We start from the raw sequence: 18,984 nt of genomic DNA on the forward strand, positions 1-18,984 counted from the left end.
CCTCAAGGGGCTGATCTCTGATGCTCTCAAGGACCCCTGTTCCTGGAGTTGCCCCAGGGCTGCCACTGTGGGTGCCTCTTCCCAGCCTGTGCAAAAACACCTTCCCAGTGTCTCTCTGCTGCACTGGTTTCACAGCACCGGGCTGTGGCCCCAAAGGACATCTTCCAGTCCTGTCACTCAGCCATCCAGTGAGTTATGCTACAGCTGAGCTTGGTTAAAAGGCAGCCTCATTCCTGCCTGGAACTTCTGCTCCTTTCCCACTTTTAATCTGATGGCTGAGTCTGACTCACTTCAGGGCTGTGAGGACAACAGATGGCCCAGAAGAGGACAAATGCACACACACACACACACACGCACGCACACATGCACGACAGATACACCCCATGTTTCACATTACTTTAGCTAAGGGTAGTGAGATGGCCACAGAGTAAGAGCAGATGCAGCCAGTCATGGCCTGGCTTTTGACCTTCCCCAGTTCCCTGTGCAGTGGTTGGTACGTTCTCTGAGTAGGTAGGATCCTTCCAGAACAGAGTAAAAGGCTGAGTTCCTGCTATGCCACAAAGTCTTTTATATAAGTTTCCATCACTTCCAGAAGAACCTACATAACAATGAAGGCCCGCCCTTGTAATATTCACCAAGGTTGAATTTCCCTACTTCCTAAAGCTTCAATATTACCATTCCAGCCTTCCCGTGACCCGGATAACTCTTCCAAGCTCATCTCGCCAGTGTCCTGAGTCTTTATTTCCATTGAGGGACTACCTCATACCCATCAAACATGACAGGAGAGGTCTGAATGCCATTGGTTGGCAGAGATTTGTTTCTTCCCTGGTTCTCCCCTGTGAAGACTGAGAAGTTCAGAGTCTGCCAACGCTGAGAGACAGCTCGGGAGGTTTTGTCTGCCTAGTGTATACAGAGGAGCCTGTGATGGGTCACATCTAATGTCTTGTCAGAGCAGAGAAGAGACCATGATGGGGATGTCCCTGTCCTGACAGAGGTGAGGGGCAGGACACCCAAACACATATGCAGTGCATACACTGGAAGTTAAGGTCCATAACGACAGCGACTCTTGTTTACTATTGTGTTATAGGACCTCAATAAATATTTCTTCAATGAGTCACTGGAACCACACTTACCGTATATTAAAAATATGCATAGAACACCCGGGCGTGGTGGCTTTAATCCCAGCACTTTGGGAGGCCAAGGCGGACAGATCACCTGAGGTCAGGAGTTTGAGACCAGCCTGGCCAACATGGTGAAACCCCATCTCTACTTAAAATACGAAACATTTGCCAGGCGTGGTGGCAGGTCCCTGTAATCCCAGCTACTCAGGAGGCTGAGGCAGGAGAATTGCTTGAACCTGGGAGGCAGAGGTTGCAGTGAGCCGAGATCGCGTCATTGCACTCCACCCTGGGGGACAAGAGCGAGACTTCATCTCAAAAAAAAAAAAAAAAAAAAAAACGACGAAATACTTTTTCACTCATCATTTAGCAAACATTTAAAAGATGATAACATCCAGGCTGGGCACGGTGGCTTGCACCTGTAATCCCAGCATTTGGGAGGCCAAGGCAGGTGGATCACTTGAGCTCAGGAGTTCAAGACCAGCCTGGGTAAAATAGTGAGACCCCATCTTTACAAAAAATACAAAAATTAGCCAAGCATGGTGGCACATGCCTGTAGTCCCAGCTACTCGGAAGGCTGAGGTGGGAGGATGGCTTGAGCCCGAGAGGCAGAAGTTGCAGTGAGCTGAGACTGCGCCACTGCACTCCAGCCTGGGTGACAGAGCAAGGCTCTGACTCAAAAATAAATAAATAAATAAAAGATGATAACATTGTTTTGGTGATAATGCAGGAAAATATGCAGTCCTCACTGCTAAGTGGGCAACACCGCCACATACAGTGGCACGGGCTATGCACTGCACAACTGCATAATTGTAAGAGTATTACCAGTGGAGGGTGTCCAGGTTCTTGGCGTCTTGAACAAAGAATCGGACAAAACGCGCAAACAAAGTAAGGAAAGAATGAAGCAACAAAAGCAGAAATTTACTGAAAATGAAAGTATACCCCACAGTTTGGGAATGGACCCGAGCATAGGGGCTCAGGGACCCCATTACAGAATTTTTGGGGATGTAAATACCCTCTAGAGGATTCCTTTGGTTACTTGGGGTATGCCCTGTGTAAATGAAGAGGATGAAGTAAAGTTACAAAGTCATTTACTTAGTGTATGCCTCATGGAGAGGATATTTCCTGTCATAGCTGAAGTGTGAAATCGGCCTTATGTTGCCTGCCTCCAGACCCTATTTTCCTGCCTCAAGAGGAAGGCCTGATGGAAGGGATTGTGATAAAATGTATCAAAAGCCTGAAAAGTGTACATACTCTTTGAACCAAGAGTTCTCCTACTCCTAGGATTTAGCTCTAAGGAATAACTGTGAGGTAAATGAAGATTTAGCCAAGGATCTTCATCACATCGTTTATGGTAGTGAGAAAAAGTCTAGGTGATTAAAAATAGTGAATGATTGACTAAAGAATATCACACACACACACCCATATAGCAGATTGCTCTTCAGGAATTTAAATGACACTCTAAGAATAAATTTAATAACCCAGGCAGGTAGTGGCATATGCAGTAGAAACCCACTTTTAAAAGGTGTTGGTATATATATGCATGTGAATTTTTATGTGTGTACACAGGAAAAAAGCCTAGAATAAACCTAGAATAAATAAATAAATCTGGGTGAAGAATTACAAATACTAGCTATTTTATTGTTTTTGGTTTTTATCTATTAAATAATTTTTCCAAAATGAATGTGCATTGGCTACATGATTTTTAAAAATTTTAAAAACCTTATTTTAAAAATACTGGAGGAAAATACAATAATAAATTATTACAGGTTGTTTTGGAAGGGATAAGGTTTTTTTTTTGTTTTTTTTTGTTTGTTTGTTTTTGTTTTTTGAGACAGAGCCTCGCTCTGTCGTCCAGGCTGGAGTGCAGCGGCACACGGTCTCTGCTCACTGCACGCTCCGCCTCCCGGGTTCACGCCAGGTCTCTGCTCACTGCACGCTCCGCCTCCCGGGTTCACGCCATTCTCCTGCCTCAGCCTCCTGAGTAGCTGGGACTACAGCCGCCTGCCACCACGTCCAGTTAATTTTTTATATTATTTTTAGTAGAGACGGGGTTCACTGTGTTAGCCAGGATGGTCTCGATCTCCTGACCTCGTGATTCGCCCGCCTCGGCCTCCCAAAATGCTGGGATTACCGACGTGAGCCACTGCACCTGGCCGGAAGGGACAAGATTTTGAATTCTTCTATACCTCCCTCTTTTACTATAAAGCTGAAGTAATTTTATAATGGAAAAATAAACTTTTAGAAGAGAAATAGGAGATTTGGGGATCAAGTCAGTAGATTAGCATGTGCTAAAATTTATCTTTTTACTTGAAAAACACAAAAATGCTAGAAAAAAATTTAAATATATACATAAAAATAAACATACACTCATTCTCAAAATCTTTATCCACCAGAAATCAAAAATAAATATCCCACTATTGGAAGTAGGGATTGAACCTCAAGACCTGCGGGAGCTGGGTCTAGAAACAGGCTTTGGGCCTGTGGTAGCCAGCCTTCAGGATGGTCCCAGAGGACCCTTACCTCCTGGTATTCATGCCCTTGTGCAGTCTCCTCCCACAGTGAATCAGGGCTGACCTGTTACTAGTAGAGTATGATGCAAGTGACAGTGTGTGACTTTCAAACTGGGTTATAAAAGGCACTGCAGCTTCCATGTTGGTCTTTTGGATCACTGGATCTAGGGGAAACCAACGACCATGTTGTGAGGACACTTAAGCAGTTCTTTGGAGGCTCACATGGAGAGGAAAGAACTGGGGACAAGCTACCCTGCAAGTCAACCCTAACAACTTGGTTGATAACACAAAGCCACAAAGGAAAAGGTACATGAAGCAGGGCCCTTTGAACCTCAGGAGCACAGTTTGGCACCATGTACCAAAGGCATTTTTGCTTTAATTAATAAACCAATATTGATACATTATTATTAACTATAGTCTATATTAAGGTTCTCTTTTTTCGTATTGTACAGATCTGTGGGGTTCTGACAAATGCATAATGTGTATCCACCATTACACTGTCATACAGAATAGTTTTACTGCCCTGAAAAGCCTCTGTACTCTACCTATTTAACCCTCTGCCCTCACAACAAACCCCTGGCAACCACTGACTGACCTTTTTACATTCCCTATAGTTCTGCTTTTTGCAGAAATCATACACTGTGTAGACTTTTCTGACTGGCTTCTTTCACTTAGTAATATGCATTTGTTTCTTCCGTGTCTTTTCTTAGCTTGCTAGCTCATTTCTTTCTATTGCTGAATAATATTCCATTGAATGGATGTGCCAGACTTAAATTCATTCACCTATTAAAGGACATCTTGGTTGGCTTCCAGTTTCTGCCAATTGTGAATAAAGCTACTATAAATATTCATGTGCAGGTTTTTGTGTGGACATAAGTTTACAACTCATTTGGGTAAATATCTAGGAGTGCCATTACTGGATCATATGCTGCAAATATTTTAGTTTTATAAGGAACTGCTGAACTCTTCCAAAGTGGCTATACTGTTTTGCATTCTTAATCAGCAATGAAAGGGCATTCTGTTGCCAGCATTTGGTATTGTCAGTTTTGTGGATTTTAGTCACTCTAAAAGATATGTAGTGAAATCTAATTTTAATTTGCAATCTCCTAATGACATATGATATGGATCTTAATTTCTATGCTTATTTGTCACCTGCATATTTTCTTTAGTGAGGTGTAATTTTCAGACCTTTTGCCCATTTAAAAAATTAGGTTCTTTTCTTATTGTTGAGTTTTAAGTGTTTATAATTTTGAATACCAGTCCTTTATCAGTTAATGTGTTTTGCAAATAACTTCTAATCCTTGGCTTACCTTTTCATGCTCTTAACATTGTTTCACAGAGCAGAAGTTTTTAATTTTTTTGAATTCAGTGTAAGGATTTTTTATTCCATGGGTTGTGCTTTTGATGTTGAATTTAAAAACTCATCACCAAACCCCAAACCACCCAGATTTGTTCCTATATTAGCTTCTGTAAGTTTTGTAGTTTTATGTTTCACGTTGAAGTCTAAGATCCATTTTGATCTAACTTTTGTAAAAGGTGGAAGGACTCAGTCTGGATTTTCCCATTTGTTAAAAAGATTATCTTGCCTCTTCCTGCACTGAATTGCCTTTGCTTCTTTGTCAAATATAATTTGACTATATTTATGCGGGTGTATTTCTGGGCTCTCTATTCTGTGCTGTTGATCAATTTGTCTGTTTTTTCACCAATACCACACAGTCTTGCCTACTTTAGATTTATAGTAAGTCATAAAGTCAGGTAGTGTTAATCCTCTGACTTTGTTCTTTTTCAGGATTGTGTTGGTCATTCTAGGTCATTTGACTTCCCACATTAACTTCAGAATCTGTCAATATTCACAAATTAACTTATTCAAGTTATATTTGGATTGTGTTGAATCTATACATAGAGTTGGGGAGAATTCTCATCTTAAAATTATTGAGTTTTGCTATTCATATACAGGGAATATCTCTCCATTTATTTATATCTTCTTTGATTTTTGTCATCAGAGTTTTCTATGTTTCCTCATATTGATTCTGTACATATTTTGTTGGATTTATGCCTAGGTATTTCATTATTTTTGGTGGTAATGTAAATAGTATTATGTTTCTAATTTCAACTTCTAACTCTTCATTGATGGCACAAAGGAAAGCACTAAACTTTTAAATATTAACTTTATATTCTGTGAACTTCCTATAATCATTTATTAGTTCCAGGAGTCTTTTATTGTTGAATCTTTAGGATTTTCTATGTACACAGTCATGCCATCTGTGCACAGAAATAAAGACAGCTTTATTTCTTCTTTCCCAATTGGCATGCCTTTTATTCTCTTTTCTTGTCTTATTGCACCAGCAAGAAATTCTAGTGCAATATTAAATAGGAGTGGTGAAAGGGGACATCTTTGCCTTGTACCCAGTATTAGGGGGGAAAACATCCAGTTTCTCATTGTTAAGTATGATGTTAGTTGTAGAATGATTGTAACTCCCATTTGTTAATTTGAGAATGTTTCCTATTATTCCTAGGTTGCTGCGAGTTTTTATTATGAAAGGGTGTTGGATTTTTGCCTTTTCTGCATCCATTGATATGATCACATGATTTTCTTCTTGAACTTACTGATTTGATGAATTACATTAATTGATTTTTGAATGTTGAACCAGTTGTTCATGCCTGGAATAAATCTTGCTTGGTCAAATCATGGTGTATAATGATTTTTATACATTGTTGGATTTGATTTGCTAATTTAAAAAAAAAATTGGGGCTACATAGTAGGTATATATATTTATGGGGTACATGTGATATTTTGATTCAGGCATTCAATGTGTAATAATCACATCAGGATAAGTGGGGTATCCATCACCTCAAGCATTTATCCTTTGTGTTACAAACAATCCAAATATACTCTTTTAGTTATTTTAAATTGTGCAATAAATTTTGTTGACTGTAGTCACCCTGTTGTGCTATCAAATACTAGATCTTATTCATTCTATCTAACTATATTTTTGTACCCATTTACCATCTCCACTTCCCTCCCCACTCCCCCAACTACCCTTCCCAGCCTCTGGTAACCACCATTCTACTCTTTATCTCCATGAGTTCAATTTAAAAAATTTTTAGCTCCTCCAAATAAGTGAGAACATGTGAAGTTTGCCATTCTGTGCCTGGCTTATTTCACTTAACATAATGACCTTCAGTTTCATCCATGTTGTTGCAAATGACAGGATCTCTTTCTTTTTTATGGCTGAATAGTACCCCATTGTGTATATGTACCACATTTTCTTTATTCATTCATCTATTGATGGACACTTACATTGCTTCCAAATGTTGGCTATTGTGAATAGTGTGACAGTAAACATGGAGTGCAAATATCTCTTTGATATACTGATTTCCTTTCTTCTGGGTATATACCTAGCAGTGGGATTGATGGATCATATGGTATCTCTATTTTTAGTTTTTTGAGGAACTTCCAAACTGTTCTTCATAGTGTTTGTACCAATTTACATTCCCACCAACAGTGTATGAGGGTTGCCTTTCCTTTACGTCCTCACCAGCATTTGTTATTGCCTGTGTTTTGGATAAAAGCCATTTTAACTGGGGTGAGAGGATATCTCACTGTAGTTTTGATTTGCATTTCTCTGATGATAATGATGTTAAGCAACTTTTCCTATGCCTGTTTGCCATTTGTATGTCTTCTTTTGAGAAATGTCTGTTCAAATGTTCTGCCCATTTTAAACTCAGATTATTAGATTTTTTTTTTCCCCATTGAGTTGTTTGAGTTCCTTATATATTCTGGTTATTAATCTCCTATCAGATGGATAGCTTGCAAATATTTTCTCCCATTCTGTGGGTTTTCTCTTCACTTTGTTGATTGTTTCCTTTGCAGTGAAGAAGCTTTTTAACTTCATGTGATCCCATTTGCCCATTTTTGCTTTGGCTGCCTGTGCTTGTGAGGTATTACTTTGCCAAGTCCAATGTCCGGGAGAGTTTCTCCAATGTTTTCTTTTAGTGGTTTCATAGTTTGTAGTATTAGATTTCAATCTTTAATTCATTTTAAAATGATTTTTGTATATATTGCAGGAGATAGTCTAGTTTCATTCTTCTGCATATGGATATCCACTTTCCCCAGCGCCATTTATTGAAGAGACTGTCCTTTTTCCCAACTTATGTTCTTGGCATCTTTGTTTAAATAAATCGGATGGATTTGTTTCTGGGTTCTCTATTCTGTTCCATTAGTCCATCTGTTTTTATGCCATTAACATACTGTTTTGGTTATTACAGCTCTGTAGTATAATTTGAAGTCAGGTAATGTGATTCCTCAAGTTTTGTTCCTTTTGCTCACAATAGCTTTGGCTATTCTGGGTCTTTTGTGGTTCTATATGAATTGTAGACTTTTTTTCTATTTCTGTTAAGAATGTCACTGGTATTTTGATAGGAATTGCATTGACTCTGTAAATTGCTTTGGATAGTATGGACATTTTAACAATACTGATTCTTCCAACCCATGAACATGGAATATCTCTATTTTTTGTGTCTTCCTCAATTTATTTTACCAATGTTTTATAGTTTTCATTGTAGAGACCTTTCACTATTTTGGTTTATTGTTAAGTATTTTATTTTACTTGTGACTATTCCAAATGGAATTACTTTCTTGATTTATTTTTCAGATTGTTCATTCTTGGCATATAGAAATGCTACAGATTTTTGTATGTTGATTTTGTATTCTGCAACTTTACTGAATTTATCAGTTCTGACAGTTTTTTGGTGGAGCCTTTAGGTTTTTCCAAATAGAAGATCAGATTGTCTAAAAACAAGGGTAATTTGATTTCTTCTTTCCCAATTTGGGTGCCCTTTATTTCTTTCTCTTGTCTGATTGCTCTAGCTAGGACTTCCAGTACTATGTTGAATAATAGTGTACTGGGCATCCTTGGCTTATTCCAGATCTTAAAGGAAAGGATTTTAGTTTTTCTCCATTCAGTACGATACCAGCGATGGGTCTGTCATATATGGGTTTTATTATATTGTGGTACATTCCTTCTCTACCCAGTTTTTTGAGGGTTTTTTTTTTTTATCATGGAGGGATGTTGAATTTTATCAAATGCTTTTTCAGCATCAATTAAAATGATCATGTAGTTTTTGTCCTTCATTCTTGTTGATAAGATGTATCAAATTGATTGATTTGCATATGTTGACCCATCCTTGTATTCCTGGGATGAATCTCACTTGGTCATAATGAATTATTATTATTAGTATTTGAGACAGAGTTTTGCTTTTGTTGCCCAGGCTGGAGTGCATGGCGCAATCTGCAACAGCTCACTGCGACCTCCACCTCCCAGGTTCAAGCAATTCTCCTGCCTCAGCTTCCCTAGTAGGTGGGATTACAGGCCCCCGCCACCACGCCTAGCTAATTTTTGTATTTTTAGTAGATGAGGTTTCACCACATTGGCCAGGCTGGTCTCAAACTCCTGACCTCAGGTTATCTACCTGCCTCAGCCTCCCAAAGTGTTGGGATTACAGGCTTGAGTCACCATGCCCGGCCATGAATGATATTTTAAATGTGTCTGTGAATTTGGTTTGCTAGTATTTTGTGGAGAATTTTTGCATCAATGATCATCAGGGATCCTGGCCTGTAGTTTTCTTTTTTTGATATGTCTTTCTCTGGTTTTGGTATCAGAGTAATACTGGCCTTGTAGCGTGAGTTTGGAAGTATTCCCTTCTCTATTTTTCAGAATAGTTTGAGTAGGATTGGTATTAGTTCTTCTTTAAATGCTTGATAAAATTCAGCAGTGAAGCAACTGGGTCCTGGGCTTTTCTTTGCTGTGAGACTTTTTATTATGGCGTTGATCTCATCACTTGTTATTAATCTGTTCAGGTTTTGGATTTCTTCATGGTTCAATCTTGGTAGGTTGATTTGTCTATTTCTTGTAGACTTTCCAGTTTATTGGCATATAGTTGCTCATTGTAGTGTCTAATAATCCTTTGAATTTCTGCAGTATCAGTTTTAATGTCTCCTTTTCATCTCAGATTTTATTAGAGTCTTCTCTTTTTTTTTTTCTTAGTTGGGCTAAAGGTTTATCAATATTGTTTGTCTTTTCAAAAAAAGAAATTTTTGTTTCATTGATCTGTATTTTTTAATTTCAATTTTATTTACTTCCGCTCTGATTTTATTTCTTCTAGTGACTTTGGGTTTGGTTTGCTTTTGCTTTTCTAGTTTTTTAAGATGCATCATTAGATTATTTGAAGTTTTTCTACTTTTTTGATATAGGTGCTTATTGCTGTAAATTTTCCTCTTAGTGCTGCTTTTGTTGTATCCCATAGGGTTTGGTATGTTGTGTTTCCATATTCATTTATTTCAACAAACATTTTTCTTTTTTCCTATTTTTTTCTATTTGTAAATTTTTTATACAATAACAAAATGTTTTTCACTTTCCGTCTTAAATTTCTTTATTGACCCACTAGTCATTTAAGAGCATATTGTTTAATTTCCATGTGCTTGTACAGTTTCCAAAATTCCTCTTGTTATTGGATTTCTAGTTTTATTCCATTGTGGTCAGAGAAGATACTTGATAGCATTTCAGCTTTTTGGAATTTTTAAAAACTTGTTTTGGGGCCTAACCTATTGTCTATCCTTGGAATGATCCATGTGCAGAGAAGAATGTGTATTTTGTAGTCATTGGATAAAATGTTCTATACATATCTATTAGGTCCATTTGGTCTATAGATGGAATCTATAGTTCAGATTAAGTCGTTTCTTTGTTGATTTTCGGTCTGCATGATCTGTTCAATGCTGCATGTGGGATGCTGAAGTCTCCAGTTATTGTACTGGAGTCTGTCTCTCCAGCTCTAATAATATATGCTTTATATATGCACCCAGTGTTGGGTGCATATAGGTTTACAATCGTTATATTCTCTTGATGAATTGACCCCTTTATTATTTCATGATCTTGTCTCTTTTTATGGTTTTTGTCTTGAAATATACTGCTGTCTTTTGGTTTCCATTTGCAAGGAATGTCTTTTTGCATCCCTTTATTTTCAGTTTACGTGTGTCTTTAAAGATGAAGTGTGTTTCTTGTAGGCAAGACATTATTGGGTCTTATTTTTTTTTAATCCATTCAGCCACCTTTCCTTCCTTCCTTCTTTCCTTCCCTTCCTTCCTCCCTCCCTCCCCGCTTCTTTCTTTTCTTTCCTTTCCTTCCTTTCTTTCCTTTCTTTCTTTCTTGCCTTGTTCTGTCACCCAGGCTGGAGTGCAGTAGCACAGTCTTGGCTCACTGAAACCTCCAGCGCCCAGGTTCAAGTGATCTTCTTGCCTCAGCCTCCCAAGTAGCTGGGACTACAGACATGCCATGACGCTTGGCTAGTTTTGTGTTTTTAGTAGAGAGACAGGGTTTCACCATGTTGGCAAGGCTGGTCTCAAACTCCTGACCTCAGGTAATCCACCTACCTTGGCCTCCCAAAGTATTGGGATTACAGGTGTGAGTCACTGTGCCTGGCCCACTTTATGTCTTTTGACTGGAGAGTTTAGTCCATTTATCTTCAATGTTATTATTGATAAGGATTTACTCTTGCCATTTTGTTATTTGTTTTCTGGTTGTTTTGTAGTCTTCTTTTCCTTCTTTCCTTCCTTTCCATCTTCCTTTTAATACGGTGATTTTCTCAGGTAGTATGTTTTAATTTCTTGCTATTACTTTTGTATATCCATTGTATTTTTTTTATTTGAGGCCACCATAAGGCTTGCAAATCTTGTAACCCGTTATGTTAAACTGATGACAACTTAACACTGATTGCATAAACCAACTAACAAACAAGCAAAGAGATTAATAAAAACTATACACTTTAACTTCATCCCCCTGCTTTTGACTTTTTGTTGTTTCTATTTATATCTTATTATACTGTCTATGTCTTAAAAAGTTGTAGTTATTATTTTTGATAGGGTCATCATTTAGTCTTTCTACTCAAGATATCAGTAGTTTACACACCACAATTACCGTGTTATAATATTCTGTGTCTGTGTACTTATGATTATCTGTGAATTTTATACCTTCAGATGATTTTTTTTTTTTTTTGAGACAGGGCTTCACTGTCACCCTTACTGGAGTGCAGTGGAATGTGGCTCACTGCAGCCTCAACCTCCCAGGCTCAAGCAATCCTCTCATCCCAGACTTTCAAATAGTTGGGACTTTAGGCACATACCACCATGCTCAGCTAATTTTTACTTTTTGTAGAGATGGGGTTTCATTACGTTACCCAGGCTGGTCTTGAACTCCTGGACACAAGCAATCCCCCAACCTTGGCTTCCCAAAGGGCTGGGATTAAAGGTGTGAGCCCCCAGATGATTTCTTATTGCTCAATAACATCCTTTTTGTTTTTTTAATTGAAGAGATTCCTTTAGCATTTCTTGTAGGAAAGATCTGGTGTTGATGAAATCCCTCAGCTTTTGTTTGTCTGGGAAAGTCGTTATTTTTCCTTCATGTTTGAAGGATATTTTCACTGGATAATTCCAGTATAAAAACGTTTGTCTTCCTTTAGCACTTTAAGTATGTCATGCTAGTCTCTCTCCTGGCCTGTAAGGTTTCCACTGAGAAGTCTGTTGCCAGATGTACTGGAACTCCTTTGTATGCTATTTGTTTCTTTGGCTGCTTTTAGGATCCTTTTTTATCTTTGACTTTTGGGAGTCTGATTATTAAATGTCTTGAGGTAGTGTTATTTGGGTTAAATCTGCTTGGTGTTCTATATAATCTTCTTGTATTTGAATATTGGTATTTTATATCTCTAGATTTGAGAAGTTCTCTGTTATTATCCTTTTGAATAAATTTTCTACCCCAGTCTCTCTCTCTACTGCCTCTTTATGGCCAATAACTCTTAGATTTGCCCTTTGGAGGCTATTTTCTAGATCTTGTAAGCATGCTTCATTCTTTCTTATTATCTTTTGCCTCCTGACTCTGTATTTTAAAATACACTGTCTTCAAGCTCACTAATTCTTTCTTCTGCTTGACAAATTCTGCTGTTAAGAGACTCTGATGCATTCTTCAGTATGTCAGCTGCATTTTTCAGCTCCAGAGTTTCTGCTTGGTTCTGTTTAACTATTTCAACCTCTGTTAAATTTATCTGATAGGATTCTGAATTTCTTCCCTGTTATCAACATGATTTTGTTGAGCTTCTTCAAAATGGCTATTCTGAATTATCTGTCCAAATATTCATAAATCTCTGTCTGAGATTGGCCCCAGGTGGGTCCATAGATGTCGTCCAGAAGGCACGGCCTATAGTTGGGAATCTTAGGAGTCTACCTGATGCTGTATTCTACTGAGGCTGCGCTGGCATCCAAGCCACAAGACAAAGTCCTTTCCACTATTCCCTCCCCTTTCCTCAAGCAGAGGAGTCTCCCCATGGCCACCACTGTCCTAGGCCCATGGTGAGTACTACCTGGCTACCACCAATGTTCATTCAAGACCCAAGGGCTCTTCAGATTATGGTGAATGCTTGTAGTCCTGATTCTCTCCTTTCAGGGCAGTGGGCTTCCCTCTGGCCCAGTACGGGTCCAGAAATGCCATCCAGGAGCCAAGACCTAGAATTGGGGCCCCAGAGTCCCACTTGGTACTCTACCCAACCGTGGCCAAGCTGGTACCCAAGCTGCAAGACAAAGTCCCCTTTACTCTTCCCTCTCCTTTCCTTAGGCAGAAGGGGTCTCTCCCTGTGGCCACCATAGCTGGGAATATACTGGGTCACACATGAAGCCAGTGTGGCTCTGAGTCTCACCCAAGGCCTGCGGCCAGTACTACTTGGCTAACACTGCTGATTATTCAGGGCCAAAGTGCCCTTTAGTCAGCAGGTGATGAATTTTGCCAGAACTGGGTCCTTCTGTTCTGGCAGCGGGTTCCCTTCTGGTAAGTTTAGAAATGTCATCCAGAAGCTAGAGCCTGGAATGAGTGCCTCAGACCTCTGCTTGGTGTCCTAGTCTACTGTGGCTGAGCTGGTATCCAATTTGCCCAAAGAAAAGTCCTCTTTACTCTTCTCCTCTCCTCAAGCAGAGGGAAAGAATCTTTCCTGGAGCTGTAAGCTGTGCTGCCTGGAGTTGGGGGAGAAATGACACAAGCACTCCCTTGATCACCCCAGCTGGTGTCTCACTAGGTCACATGCCTCCCAAGTACACTGGCTCCGAACACAGCAGAGCACTAGGACTTGCCCAGGAATTGCAGTCCTTCTGGCCCAGACTGCCTTCCAAATTTATTTAGGATCCCAGAGCACTTTAGCCCACTTTGGCGGGGTTTGCCAGAACTCAGGTTCTGACTGCTGGGATGGATGATTTGCCCCTGGCTAAGGGCATGGGCACTGGCTAAGTTCTGCCCCGTTGCTTTCCACTGTGAGAGGGCAGCACTGAGTTCCAATGCAATGTCCCACAGTCACTGTGCTCTCTCCCAAAAGTGCACATATTCTCTCTCCATACCACACTCAGTGCATCTTTAATGTGATTTTAATACCAAGTACTGTAATCACTCATCTGATTTTTGGCTCCTATGAAGGTGCTTTTTTGTGTGGATCATTGTGCAATTTGGTGTTTTTGCAGGGTAGACAATTGCTGGAGGCTTCTTTTCAGCCAACTTGCTCTACCTCCTCTTGATTTGCTAATATTTCATTGAGGAGTTGTACATCTATGTTCATGAGAGATTGGTTTTTAATTTTCCTTTCTTATAATATCTTAATCTGGTTTCGGTATTAGGCCTCATAGGATGACTTAAGAAGTACTCCCTCTGCTTCTGTTTTCTGGAAGAAATTGTAGAGAACTGATACTATTTATTCCTTAAACGTTTGGTAGGATTCACCAGTGAAACCATCTGGGCCTTGTACTTTCTTTTTTTGGAAGGTTACTAATCATTAATTCAGTATAAAACCAGCCTTGCATTCTAAGAATGAGTGAGAGGCATACAGTTTAATTCCATCACAACTGATCAGAAAACATACTTCATATAATTTCAATTCTTTTAAATTTGTTAAGTTTGTTTTATGTCCCAGGATATGGTCTATCTTGGTAAATGTTCCATGTGCACTTGAAAAAAATGTGTATTCTGCTGCTGTTGGATGGAATGTTCTATAAATGTCACTTAAATATTGTTGGTTCATGTTGTTAATGTCTTCGAATCTTTGATGATTTATTTATTTATTTATTTATTTATTTTTCTAATGGTTCTACCAGTTAGTGATAAGAAGGATGTTGAAGTCCACACTGTAATTGTGGATTTATCTATTTCTTCTTTCAATTCTGTCAGTTTTCACATTATTTTACAATTTTGTTGTTTAGTGCATACTATTTTAGGGTTGTTATGTCCTCTTGGCTTGGGATTTGCTCAGTTTCTTAAATCTGAAGATGTCTTCCACCAAATTTGGGGAGTTTTCAGCTATTATTTCTTTAAGTATATTTTCAGCACTGCACTCTTTCTCCTGTCCTTATGGAACTCCAGTAGATCTAAAGAGTATTTAGATCTTGGAGTATTTTCCCATAGGTCCCTAAACCTAGATCTAAAGAGTATTTAGATCTTGGAGTATTTTCCCATAGCTCCATAAAGTCCTATTCATTTTTTAAAAACCGATTGGTTTTTTTTCTCTGTTCAGATTGTATAACTTTTATTGGTCTATCTTCAAGTTCAATATTTCTTTCCTCTGTCATCTCCACTCTGCCATTGTGTCCATCCAGTGAATGTTTCGTTATTTTATATATATATATATATATGTTCCATATGAAGATAAAATATATATAAAGTTCTAAAACTTCCATCTGGGGCTGGGTGTGGTGGCTTATGCCTGTAATCCTACCATTTTGGGAGGCTGAGGCAGGCAGATCACTTACGTCCATGAGTTTGAGACCAGCCTGGGCAACATGGCAAAACTCCATCTCTATAAAAAATACAAAAAACTTAGCTGGGCATGAAGGCACGTGCCTGTAGTCCCAGCTATTCAGGAGGCTAAGGTGGAAGGATCGCTTGAGCCCAAGAGTTGGAACTTGCAGGTGAGCCGAGATCATGCCATAACGCTCCAGCCTGGGTGACAGAGACAAACCCTGTCTCAAAAGAAATGTTAACAAATAAAAAATAAAATAGGCTAGGCACAGTGGCTCACACCTGTAATCCCAGCACTTTGGGAGGCTGAGGCAGGCAGATTGCTTGAGCACAGGAGTTTGAGAGCAGCCTGGGCAATGTAGTGAGACCCTGTCTATATTTTTTTAAAAAATGATTTAAAATAAAATAAATCTTCCATTTGGGGTTTCTTTTTTTTGTTGTTGTTGTTGTTGTTGTTGTTTGTTTTTTGAGACAGAGTTTCACTCTTTGTTGCCCAGGCTGCAGTGCAATGGCACAATCTTGACTCACCACAACCTCCGCCTCCCGGGTTCAAGCGATTCTCCTGCCTCAGCCTCCCAAGAAACTGGGCTTACAGGTGCGTACCACCATGCCCAGCTAATTTTGTATTTTTAGTAGAGACGGGGTTCCACCATGTTGGTCAGGCTGGTCTCGAACTCCCGACCTCAGGTGATCCGCCTGCCTCGGGCTCCCAAAGTGCTGGGATTACAGGCATGAGCCACCAGACCCGGCTGGAGTTTCTTTATATCTTCTGTTTATTTATTGAAACTTTGCTTTTTGAGTGTTAATAGTTTCTCATTAAAAGTTTTTTTTTTTTTAATGATAGCTGCTTTAAAAATCCTTGTCAGACAATCCCAACGTCAGTGCCATCTTGGTATTGGCATCTCGTGATTGTCTTTTCTCATTCTGGTTGACTTTTTCTGTTTTCTGACATGACAAGTAATATTCAGTATTATCAGTCCTTTGGGTATTATGAAACTCTGATTCCTTTTTATATTTCTACTTTAGCATGCATTCAACCGTTTAAATTCAGAATGCACATCATGACTCACTTTTGTAGTGAGTTTGAATGTCAATTTGGTTTCAAATTCAGCGTTATCTTGGTCTGCTCTGCCTGTGTGCTACCCAGAGACCAGTCTGAAACCTGAGTGGTATTCCACATCATAGCTCAGTTCTTAAAGCTTGTGCTGTGTTAATTCTGATGAGTTTCACACATAGGCCACTTGGGGATGTGCACAAATTGAAAGACCCTTTTTCTGCAGCTTCCTCCTCTCTGTAATTCTGCCCACACTCTCTAACTGTGAGGGGGTAGGTGCTGCCTCTGTTACTGCAGGGCAGACGGTAGTCAACAGGACTCTACCCTAGAGTCTCCATAGCATCCCAAGGGAAGAAGGAGGAGTGAGGGGTGTTACCTCTTATCACATTAGTGCAGGATGGGGCTCGTTAATAGGTTGCAGTGAGCCGAGATCGCGCCATTGCACTCTAGCCTGGGAGACAGAGCAAGACTCCATTTCAAAAAAAAAAATTAAAAAAGGGCCATCCTTCATTACTGTCCTCTTCTAAGTCCTTTGACTAGAGAAAGCATTTTCCTTAGGAGTTTTGTTGTCTGTGCTGGTTGGTCATCTCGGATTGTGCCTTCCTCTAGTGCCCAGGTTGAAATATGTGAACGCTATGGAAGCCTCTGAGAACTCCCTGCCAGGTCATCCCTTGAGACTCAAGTTGCCTAGCCAGTCTGCCTAGTTTACTCCACCTTCAGAGGTTTTTGATAGTTGCTTTATGTATTTTGTCTAGTTTTTGGTTATAATTCGCAGAAGGAATAGGGTGGAATCCACTTACTTTAGCTTGTGTGAAAATGGAAGCCCCATGTATTTTTTAATCAACTTTTTGAGGTATAATTTACATGAAATAAAATGTATCCATTTAAAGTATACATTTCCATGAGTTTTGACAAATGTATATACCCATGTAACCCTAACCACAATCAAGATATAGAACATTTCCATTACCCCAAAAGGTTCCCTTTGTCTTCCTTCCTAGTCAGTTTCCTCCATCCTAAAGCTTCAGACCTGGCCTGATTTCTGCCAGTATAAACTGAACTTGCCTTTTCTAGAGTTCCATATGAAGAAAATCACATAGAATATAATGTTTGTAAAAGTCTGGGCTGGGCGCGGTGGCTCACGTCTGTAATCCTGGCACTTTTGGAGGCCAAGGCGGGTGGATCACGAGGTCAGGAGATCGAGACCATCCTGGCCAACATGGTGAAACTCTGTCTCTACTAAAAATACAAAAATTAGCTGGGCATGGTGGCACGTGCTTGTAATCCCAGCTACTCAGGAGACTGAGGCAGGAGAATAGCTTGAACCAGGGAGTTGGAGGTTACAATGAGCCGAGATCACACTACAGCACTCCATCCTGGTGACACAGTGAGACTCCGTCTCCAAAAAAAAAAAAAAAAAAAAAAAGTCTGACTTCTTTTACTTAGTTTAATGTCTGTGAGATTCATCCACATTGTTGGCATATCAGTTCATTCCTTTTTATGTTTGTTTTTGCTTTCATTTGGATTGTCACTATCCTGTGCTCTTGCCTGACAGATCCCAAGAGCCTACTGACCACAGCAGCTCCTGTTACCACAGCTGCCATTTCTGCTCTCAGTGCTACTGCTCATTGATCCCAGGGAGGAAAATTCTGGTGCATCACTTAGCACTTATTTCAGGTATGGTTAAGACATTTCAGAATAAAAGGATGGTTTCTTCTGGATGTATCTGAATTGATCTGCTGTCATATACTGATGAATCACATGCTCAGACCAAAGTACATAAAAAAGTCATTCTCTTGCCAGAGAATTTTAGGGGTTTGTAACCTTGGTCTTATATTGCTCCATGGCCTATGAGTTAGTAACAGGACTAGTGAAATTCCTAGTAAAGGACTTATTCCCATAGTCCTGTTACTACACGATTACCCATATCCTTTGATGATCCATCTACTGCAAACTCTTAGAATCTACTGGACAGTCGTCTTCGTTTTATGTAAGAATGACCACTGTATCATCATATGTCAATGTCTTGCATAACTGTCACCATCCCTCCATGCTGAATACCTGGTGGCTTGTGATGAGGTGAGAACCTCACTAAACAGTCTTATCCACATCTTCAGGTTCTCTGAGGTCTTCCTTCTGTCCAGTCCATGCATTTGTATCCCTGGTGGTCGAAGTACAGTCATGCACTGCATACGATGTTCTCATCAGTGGTGGGCTGCATACACAACAATGGTCCCATAAAACCATAATGAAGCTCAAAAATTCCTGTTGCCAACTGGCAGCATAACGTCACAGAGTAATACATCACCTATTCTATGTTTAGATCTGTTCAGATACACAAATACTTACCACTGTATTCCAATTGCCTGTTACAGTATTCAACGGTCACATGCTGTATAGGTTTGTAGCCTACAAGCTACAGGTTGTACCGTATAGCCTAGGTGTGTGGTAGGTAGGCTATCCGATATAGATTTGTGTTAGTA

The 18,984-nt window shown here is 39.6% G+C and overlaps 1 long non-coding RNA gene across 1 annotated transcript in view; it reads left to right on the forward strand.

Annotated features, from left to right (window-relative positions):
- Positions 1–18,984, forward strand: part of LOC112633824 — a 54,198-nt gene that overhangs the window by 17,288 nt on the left and 17,926 nt on the right. Inside the window, exon 2 of the long non-coding RNA XR_003121595.1 lies at positions 1,365–1,370. This is a non-coding gene — a long non-coding RNA (uncharacterized LOC112633824). The remainder of the gene's footprint in view (positions 1–1,364; positions 1,371–18,984) is intronic.

This window comes from Theropithecus gelada, chromosome 10, assembly GCF_003255815.1.
Source record: "Theropithecus gelada isolate Dixy chromosome 10, Tgel_1.0, whole genome shotgun sequence".
Taxonomy (NCBI): Eukaryota; Metazoa; Chordata; class Mammalia; order Primates; family Cercopithecidae; genus Theropithecus; species Theropithecus gelada.